Source organism: Medicago truncatula, chromosome 4, assembly GCF_003473485.1.
Source record: "Medicago truncatula cultivar Jemalong A17 chromosome 4, MtrunA17r5.0-ANR, whole genome shotgun sequence".
NCBI lineage: Eukaryota > Viridiplantae > Streptophyta > Magnoliopsida > Fabales > Fabaceae > Medicago > Medicago truncatula.
In genome coordinates this window covers 61,797,574-61,808,882 of record NC_053045.1, presented here as the reverse complement: position 1 = coordinate 61,808,882, position 11,309 = coordinate 61,797,574, and positions in this window count along the sequence as shown.

The window sequence follows — 11,309 nt, the reverse complement described above, 5'->3', positions numbered from 1 at the left end:
ACAAGCCCTCATTTCTTTTTAGGTTTTGGATTGAATTCAACCTTTATGAATATCTTCGATTGATCTAACCAATGATGTGTCCAACTCCATCGATTTTATAGTACTGTACTGACCAAATATTTAGATCATGGTTCTCACGTCGACAGTTTTTAAGCTTCATATGGATGAACTGGACGTTTCCATCTAAGTTAGTTGATGAACGACGATACTCAACGATGTCCACCGTTCGTGTCTTTGCGGTTGAATTGACAGTTGATTTGGTATAGTTGATCCTTCAACCCTGAAAATGTGACATCAACTCAAACCCTGAACAAACTGAATTTTCCCCCGCTGTAGTGTTTGGGGTTCTTTTTTGTGTTTTGCAATAGATGAACCAAACACATCGATTAATAAAAGTTTAGACTAAAATGAGCTTTTGACCCCTTCAACTTCCCAAAACCATCGATTTTGGCCCATACTTTTAGCCCTCCATCTTTCATCTCATTTGTAAAAAGTGGCCCTCCTTAATATTGACCTGGTCAAAGCCAATGAGTGGTCGTTTTTTACAATATTAGTATGTGTTTAGAGTTTTTATTTTTCTGAAATTATTTGTCATTTTAAATTTTTGTTTTTGATGAAATATCATTTTAAAAATTAATTCAACATTTATTACATTTTATCGATGTTAAATTTTTTTTAAGGACAATGTTAATTTTATTTATTAAATTAGTTGCAAATATATGATGTATGATGGATAAATGATAAGTGAAAAACACCAAAAAAAAAAATTACTAAATGAAATATAATTTTTTTTGATATATTATTTTATATTGAAATTGATATGATTAATCTTTTTATTAACAGGAATGTACAATTCAATTTTATTTTTTTCAATTAAGTTAGTGGTTAAAGATTGATAAATAGGGAGTTCTAAATGTGTATATACACCTTCCCTAAAAAAAAAAAAAAAAAAAAAAAATTATTATTATAGAAAGACCAGAAAAGCTCTCCACCAAACTCAGTTGAAGATAAATTCTAATTTTCAAGGTTTTGCTACTCGAGTATAAATTGATTTTATGTGACGGCAAGAGATGTAATGTTAAATGAATTAGAAGGAAATCAGTGATTCACACAGGAACATTAATAGAAGCTGAAAAAGTACCATATAAACAAAATTTCTTCCGCATAGTGTGGATTAATGCTTTGACAGAACTATTTATTGAGAAAGAAAGGATCTTCAATTGAGCACTAAACAAGTAGAAAACTTGAGATGTATCATGAATGTTTTGAAATTATTATCATTACCTCAGTTGGATCAACCTCTCCTTGGCTAGCATCTTTGGTCCGTGCATTTGGAAGGGGATGCTCACTCTGAGTCATAATACTACCTTGCTTATCAACTGAAAAATGACAAGTTGATTAGAAACTGCAAGACCTGACTTATGATTTTAATGCTTGAATTTTTAATAAGAGTCATCAACTTATCATATTGATCCTAAGTAATGCTAGGCGAAGCTGCTTTGATGTGACGATGTGATTCTGTGAAGTTGAATTTCATTGAATTCACCCCCATCAGCTGCTGATACATTGTGAACAGAAGAATTGGAATTTCTCTGCACGTAAGGACGAAATCCATGCTTCCTATAGCATACTTCAACAGTGTGTCCTGATGTGTTGCAAAGGGTGCAAAATCTTGCACCATTTTAGAGCAAGAACCAGTTAATAGGAAGATGATTTGTTATATTTGGAGTGAAGTTTCCTGTAGTCAACAACATTAATCAATACTTTGGAATCATCGAGAGGGAGCAAGATTATTCTGTCTTTCATGTTGAATGACCATAGAAAGTATTTTTTTCATAGAGGGTAGAGGATCTAACAATAGAATCTTTCAATTAGTGGATATTTCTCGGTTTAACTAAAGAGATATTATATGCAAGCAAAAAATTATTCTCCAATTCTTTCAGAGACAAATACTTAAATTTTGTGTATAATGCTCCATCAACAATTTTCAAATTCAAACACGGAATATTCTCTTTCATAAATCCTTTAGCTATAAGCTCTTTTGAAAGAAACAAAAATCTAACAAACTCTTCATCCTTCTAATACAGCTATAAACAGAGAGGATACTATAGGGGCATCAAACTGTAAACCAAGTATATTCAAATAAATTAATTATGGTGAATGGTGAAAAATTGTTTAGATAGTTCAAAAACCAGGTAGAAATAGAGACTACATATGGTGGCTGCCTTGACATCTTGTGACATAGAGGGTCAATGGGTATTTGGGTAGCACTCCCATCAGTACCAGCGCCTAAATTCAAAGACAACATCCTATTTTTTGAGTAAATCACATTTTGTGCATTTCATTCAATGTTAATTGTTAGGGAGAAAAAAAGAAAAGAAAAATACATAAACGGACCTTATACTATGATGTGACGCTTTATATACTAATCTCAGTGTCACATAAAAGTTAATTGTTTACCTTTTAAAAAAAGATTATTCAGTGGGAAAAAAAAAATTCAGATAAAGAATTCATCCAATATATGTAGTATGGAAAAATAAAAGTGGAAAAAGGCTTGCAAGAGAGTTGAAAGATATACCTTCACCTGTATTAACCATAAAATAAAGCTACCGTAAAAAGAAAAAAAAAATGACAAATAAAAAAGAGTACAGTAATTAGAATTCATGTAACTTCAATAGTAGTATTAGTATATGTCATGCTCCTTCTTAGTCAACATAAAAATAGAGCATTCATTTCTTGATGCCTGAAATAACCATGTTCACTTTTTTTTTATTTTTTAATCAGCTTATATATATTCCACCAAAATCATACAAGATGGGGAGAAAGGAGGAAAAGCAAAAAACAAAGGGCCACTTGATAGTTGAAAAGGGGAGATAAAATGGATAAGAATTAGCTTTTGAAATAATTAGTGATGTTGTTGGCTATTGGAACAAAACTACAAGAGTGATTTGGATATAATGTGTTTTGGCTCTCGTAAATACGCCAAATCCATCCCTGAAGCATAATTCAACATTCATACGATGATATTTGCTAGAGATTAAAGTATAAATATTGTACTTCACAAAACTCATTTGGTTTAAACTAAGGAAGAGATCGTTAAAACCACATTTTTCTAGCTCATAATTGTGGACGAATTCTCCTGAAGTTTGTTCTAGATCTTCTTCTTCTTCTTCTTCTGCAAAAAGACAAAATCAGAGTACAAAACATCACACGGTGGATACATATAGAATAATGTAAAAAGGGAGCAAGGCTTTATCCCCTAGAACATAACATGTCCTTTCGTCCCTGTTTAGAAGTATACTCCAAAAATATGTGAATCGTTGTAGAATTCAGATGGTGAAATACACTCACTCAATAACAAATGATGTTTGATTTATGTGTGCACAAGTAAATAAGTCACATTGTGCATAAATATATTTTTATCATTATATCAATCAATAAGTCACATTTGATCAGAGACAGACTCAGAAGTTTCCAGTAGTGACGGCAATATATATATAATTAAAAAGCATTAAATGTATTTTTTTTTTTAGAGAATTAAATGTATTTCTTACAAAACATAAATATACATCATAGTTGGTTGTTGTGTGCAATTTTTCATATTTTAAAAACATTAAATATTTTCTAATTTTAAATTTCATTAAAAAACTTTTTATATAAAATTAAATAAACAATCATTTAATCATTCATCTCTCTTGCAATTTCGCATTCAATTCTTGATAATATTCATAGTAGAGAAAACTCTATCAACAATTGCGCTTGCCAAATATTGAAGCAACATGTTTTGAAGCAACTCTTAAATCAAATATATCGACAAGTACGCAACATGTTTTTTTTTTCCCGTCTATACTATAACCTACTACAAAGATGGTCAAAATATGTATATTTGTGTGTGCGCGTGCGAGCGCGATATTACAAAGATCATTTCAGTTGAGCATGTATCTTACTAATGATATTTATTTTTATTTTATTTTTTGCAAATAAAAATGAGGGTCAAGGCCCACTATGTGTTCAACATCGGCCGTTAGAAAATTGCTCTTCTCCCAAATATTTTTGCTCATTCCCACCAAAACTACCGAAAAAAATAACTTCAACGTGAGTTAACTCACGTTCGATATAACAAACATGCGTTAATATACATTGCTCCGACATAAGTGAAATCACGTTCAGAACACCGGTGTGAGTTAACTCACATTAGTAACATTTTTGCTTTTTCAAATAATGTACAATACAAATGGGAAACAAACTGCTGTTTTTCTCGACTATGATGGAACTTTCTCTCCAATTGTAGCAGATCCAGATAAAGCCTACATGAGCAAAAAGGTTGATCTTTTGTTCACTAACGTTTGATTCTGAATTCATTTTATAAAATTGATAGAATGTAACTTTTTTTTTTTTATTGAATTATATGAGAGTGACATTGAAGGACCTAGCAAGACATTTTCCCATGGCCTTTGTTAGTGGAAGATGGTTAGACAAGGTACATTTTTTTAATCCCCATGAGCTTAGTTCAGTTCGTAGGGATATTGCATATTATATACAGGAGCTGGGATTCGAACCCCGGACACTCCACTTCTCCACAATTAAATTGTGTGAGCTCTAGCCACTAGGCTACTTGACCAAAAAAAAAGTACATTTTTTTAATCAAATAATCTCATCATTTTAGTATATTTTTTTAAAAAATAAAATTATTTTGTATATAATTAATTTGGATTTTCTTTATAATTTTGTTTTGTAGCTATTTAGCTTTGTTGGCTGAACTATACTGGAAGCCATGGGATGGATATCAAGGGACCAACAAATAGGAGAAGCAATAAAAAAGTGAGAAATAATTTCTCTATCCAAATTATTGCGACGGAGATTATTATATTTTGTTTTTTTTTTTTTTAACAAAAAAGAAATCTATTATTATTTCAGGGTAATAATGATGGGGGTACTTTTGCAGTCTGCTAGTGAATTCTTGCCAATTATCAATGAGGTTCGTAGCTTTTAATTAATTATTATTACCACCAAATTGAATCTGCATTCCCATAGTCAAGATGTGTGGCAATGGAAAAATGACTGAAAGAGCAAAAAAAGTTACCAACGTGACTTAATTTACGTTGGTGTTTTGAACGTGATTTAACTCATGTTGGAGCAGTTAATGCACGTTGGTTATACTATGGTTTCAATCAACAAAAAAATTAATATTATTGTGGTTGTCATTCAGGGACAGACCCAGAAGTTTCGACTAGTGAAGGCAATATACATATAATTAAGAAGTATTAAATGAATTTTTTTAAAAACATAAATAAACATCATAGTTGTTGTGTGCAATTTCTCATATTTTAAAAACATTAAATGATTTTCTAATTTTCAATTTCTTTAAAAACCTTTTCATATAAAATTAAATAAACAATCATTTAATCATTTATCTCTCTTGTGATTTCGCATTCAATTCTTGATGATATTCATAGCAGAGAAAACCTATCAAGAATTGCAGTTGCCGCATATATTATTGAAGCAACTCTTAAATCAAATATATCTACGAGTACACATGTTTTCTCGGTGCGTGCGTGCGCGTGTGATATTACAAAAATCATTTTTTTGATGAGCTTGTATAATACAAAGACTATCACTTTTTTCACCCTGCCTGCTTCTCGTGCACCCTGCAAAAAAATTGAAAATACCCTTTGGTCTGGATTATGTAATCCGAACCAGATTGTTAGAGATTTCTGGAACACAAAATCTCGATACATTTGAAATATGATTTTTGGTGTTTTCTTTGATGTCAAATGTCTTTGTTGACCGTTATATAAGTCCTATGTCATAAGTACAGACAATGAAAGCGTGTTTGTCATTCAAAACCGTTCAAAAAACGCATTAAAACTCCATTAACCGGCCAAACCTTTGGTGAAACGCACTATCAAAAAATAATTGAGGGTGTCCAGATTATATAATCCAAACTGTACCAGAATGTCTATTTGGGAGATCATCAAACTTATTTATGATCCTAGGGCGCCACATGTCACCTATTTGAACTTTCCATCTTCATCCATATTGCAATTTCTGATTTTCATCATCATTACACCTTTCTTCACAAGATTTCCAAGATTTTATGTCTCCAAAGACAATTAATTATCCACTATCTCAAGGCATTTTTGCTTCTTTCCATGATAGTTGCTTCTCTCCACTATCTCAAGTCACATTCACCATTATAAAATGTCTTGTTACCTTCTTGCTCTCCACCAAATCCTGACTTTCTTTCCTTTGCATCTTCCCTTCTCCCGCAAGACAACAATAAACTCCTTCACGCCATGGAAATTGTAACACCCCGTTTTCCCAACATAAAAATTTCATAAAAATAATCAGAGTTTTCCACATAAACGGAATGCTACACTTCTTTTCTTAAAAATCATAAACGGAATAATTAACTAATTATCCATCAAATTTCAATAACAAAATATTCAATGCTTTGCAGCGGAATTTATTTCAACATCTCATAAAATCCAATCTAAAACATAGTCATGTAAAATCATAAGCAATACGTAAGGAATAGAAAAGCATGCAACAAAGTCTCATCCCGTTACGTATCAGAGCACCTAAAGACACACGTGAGAGATAGTCCACTCACGACAGCAATCTAACAGCAGCCTAAACTCGATCACCTGCAAGTTACTCATACGAAGAGCAACATTTCCAAGTAGAATGGGTGAGATTTCACATTCAATAATAATAAGCATATAATTCATCAAAAATATTTAACAACTTATACTTCATCAATTAATAACATTATTCTTCTTATAAAACTTCATTAATAACTCAATCAACTTCTAATCATCATTAACTTCATATTCATTACATTATACACAACGTCATACAACAACATAAACATCGCATCATAAACATCATTTTATAACATCATATACTTCACATCATAAACAACATCATAAACAACATAACAACATCATAATCAACATCATAAACACTTCATTAACGACACATGGGTAAATAACAACTTAACAACAACGACACGACTTCAACTCGACAATGCAACTTAGACATCTTACACATCTTGAACCATCTAGACAAAATGCAACTACGACATCTTAATCATGCATGTGGTACCAACCAGGGCATCAAGCCCCCAACGTATTGAGCATAAATACACTCCAGGGCATCAAGCCCTCAACTTATTGAGCAAAGGCTCCAGGGCATCAAGCCCTCAACGTGTTGAGTAAAGGCTCTAGGGCATGAAGCCATCAACTTAAATGAGTATGCATGGACTCAACAAATTACAACTTGGACAACATCAACAACTTAAGACTCCAATACTTTGGAATGACAACTTACAACTTTACAACTTAGACCAACACTTGCAACTTGATCAATATTCAACAGCAACAGAAACAGCACAAGCAATTCACATCATAACAATATTAACGATAAACAACCACAACTTCAACATCATACATATTCCACATAATGCATGTATAAGTATATCACATTACCAACAACATTAATCATCTTAATTTCAGACTCTCTGAACAACAATAATAAATACAATCAACAACAGCAATGACAACAACAATAACAACTTGCATCATAACAATATTAACAGCAACAACTTGAATGATATGAACAACAATATTTCTATATCATACAATATTCACATAATATATGTATCTCAAATTATCCAACAAAGATATTCACGTCAAACCAAATTAGATCCATCACAACATAGGTTAAATACTCTTAAACACCCTAATTGAACTCATAATACTTCTAGTTTTGAGGTTTTGAATTATTCCATAAGTTTTGGATTAACTTAGAAACGGTTATGCCGAATTTTCATAAGATTTCACTAAGACCTCATTGGAGTATTTTCATCATATCTCAAGAACCAAAAATCATTTTCACGTCAAACCAAAGCCACTGGAAAGCTAACTCAATTATCTACAACTTTCATGTTTACACCAAAGGTCAATTCAAAACAGAAACGTGTGAAAAAGACGCAAGAACATGAAACATGACGTGCTGTCAGAGAGCAACTCAGGAAAAACACACTTTTCACCCCAAAATTCCAATTTTAACTTCCCTATACCCAAATTTGATCCAAAAATTTGTCTAACCATTTCTATGCATGTTAAGGCACTCAAAACATATAAAACATTGCACTAAAAATATCCCATGATCTGAACATCAATTCTACACAAATTCAACGAATTTTCTACTCTATTAACAACCAATTACAACTTCAAAACCTAATTCCCAAATTCCCATAACTACAACCTACAACATGCTAAACTCAATTTCAGAATTATACAACTTAGAATTAGAGAAAGTTAGTCCCACCCTTACCTTAAATTAGATGATCAGACTCTACAAGATTGTTCCTCTTCTCACAAGATTCTTCTTTTCTCTGACTTCTCTCTTCTCTTGGTTTTTCTCACTTTTTCTCCAAAAACAGGTTTCACGTAATCCTTATTTTCTAATTCTAACTCTCCCCTTTTATATAAGTCTTTAAACTACTTATTTTCTCTTATTTCCAAATCTGCCATCCAAGTCTCAATATTCTATTCTAATATATATATATATATATATATATATATATATAATATAAAATATTTCTATAACAAATAACAAATATATTTCTACACCAAATAACATATATATTTCTACACCAAATAACATAATATTTTCACACCAAATAACAAATATATTTCTACACCACATAACATATATATTAGACTCCCTCCGTCCCTAAATATAAGACCCTTTTGCTAAAATCACGGGAATTAAGAAAGCGAATATTTGTATTAAAGTTGTTTGTAATCACTATTGTTTTTACAATTTTATCCTTAAGAGAGAGAGTTAGTTTATGTTTTCCATATGCTACTTATTGCTGATTGAAGAAAAAGATGTATAATAAATAGGGGCATGTATGTAAAGAAATAATTAATGTAGTTGGAAATAACAAAGAGGTCTTATAAAAAGAGACAAAAAAAATTCTCAAAAGGGTCTTATAATTAGGGATGGAGGGAGTACTAATTAATACCAACATATAACATAACAAAATATCACTCATCAAAATAAATCGACTAAATTATAAAAAAAGACATCTAAACTCAATAAAATAAATAAATAATAAAATAGGGCGTTACAGAAATGCTTCTGCCAGAACTTCAACTCATCCTTGCCAAGAAGATCGCCGCTTCGAGCACTAGAGAGTTGCTAACCTTCCGGGCATCCGCAAAACTCCATCGGAGACTTTCTGAAAACCCTGTGGTGCTCAAAGTGGTGTCGGAAGATTGTCTGCGCCTTCTTGTCCTCCCTTCACCTAACGCGGGACAAAGGAAGTTCATGCAGCAACTTACTCTCAAATGCTTCAACAACCTCACCCTGACCTGCCAAGGACTCAATCTATTCTCAGCAGCACCCGACGTGCAGGTTCAAATGAAGCCACATACTTCTTGATCATGTTGAAAGTGCTGGCAAGCTAAGGTTTTGTCAGAGATAAGTGTTTTTCCCTCTTTCATGACCTTTTCACTCGACAACATCTTGCTCACTGTAGAAGCGTCATAAGTGCCGACAGTCTTCTCTTCGATTTGGGTCAACTCAAACTACGTTTTATGCCCCCATGTTTGCACTACAAGTTCACTTGTCTTTCCGATGGGGCTTGTGCGATGAGCAACATGATCCGCAATTCTCACTTGCCATCTCCAGGTGCAGACGAGGATTATGATATGATCAACATCTGCCTTTCTTGCCCCCTCGGCACCGAACTTGGTTGGTTTCTGGGGGACTTTCGCTTCTTCGACCTTGATTTCCTGTTGTAAAGGCCTAAAGGCCTTTTTTTTTTTTTTTTTTTTTTGTAATATGTCGTAAAAATTCGGATTACATAATCCGGAAATCATGAGAGGTGTTCAGATTATGTAATCCGGATTGTGTCAGGATGTTTTGGACGGTGGTCTACACCACAAGAACCACGTTTTCAAAGGTTTTCAAAAATTATGTAATCTGTATTATTTTTGTTTGTATATTTATGTTTTTATTTGCATTTATTTTATGAATTTAGCATCAAAAAATATAAAATAAAGCCAAGTGTGTAAAACTGGTAAAAGAGATTTCCAGATTATATAATCCAAAAATTTCTAGGAAATTATTTATCTGAATATATAATCTAGAGGGCTTTTTTGTGATTTTGCAGGGCGCACGAGAACTTAAGAGGGTGAGAAAAGTAATAGTCTAACATTTTTTAATCTAATGATAAAAATAATTTTGTGCATGATGTAAGACTTATCTTATTTATGCACCATAGAATTGGTCATGGCTTACCTAATCCTCCATCTTTATAAACTTCTATCATCCATTTAAAAAAAAATACGTCTACTTGTCCCTCTCTTTTCCCTTTCCACATATATTGTTTACCAACCGAAATCTCATACCTAATTTGTTTATGGAACAGAAAAGCTTGCCAACCGAAATCTCATTTTTAACTTGTTTATGTAAAAGAAAAACAAATATGCAGGGTAAAATACAATGGGCAGAATTTTTAAATCTCACGAGGGAGGGAGAGATTTATCATCCATAGTGATTAGTTACTCAGTTGCAGACAAAGAACATTCAGTTCACAAAAAAAAAAAAAAAAAAAAAGAAAAAAAAGAAAAGAAGATATTCAAAAGACAGAGAGACGACCATTTGCGGTTATGGCACCCCACCGGTGGCTAAGCGGGAACATTGGCACTTAGACACAACAGTTTGAAGGGAAAAAATAAATGTGAACAGCCTTTTGATAAACGTGCTTCCAAAGCGGATTAAATATGGATTCGTTACAAGCATGAACACATTTTACATGCAAAAGTATAAAATGTTAGGCAAATTATAACCCAACATAGGACAGCAAAGACTAATTACACATTTTTCAAAGTGCACAGACCACTTATTGACTAATTACAACTAAATGGTCATTTAATATATTTGAATTTGTATAACTGAAGGTGTTAGTCCTATTCCTTTTCTCGTACAAAGAAGTTTCAATCTTAGTGCAAGAAAGTCTAGTTTATCTACACTTCTACAGCGCTGCACATAATGAAGCCCTGCAAAACCGTTGGATATATGGATTTAAATTCAATTGCAATTAGATTTAACTATTCTGAAGTGGTTGCATTGTGTACAGACATATGATTTGATTTCACTATATGCATCTCTTCATAAGGTTCCAATGCATAAAAATAGTAATAATATCGCGTAGAGCCCCTCTTCTATCAATAGGTACTCCAAACGCGTCGACCATGTACATATATAAAGGTAAATAGAATAAAAATAAG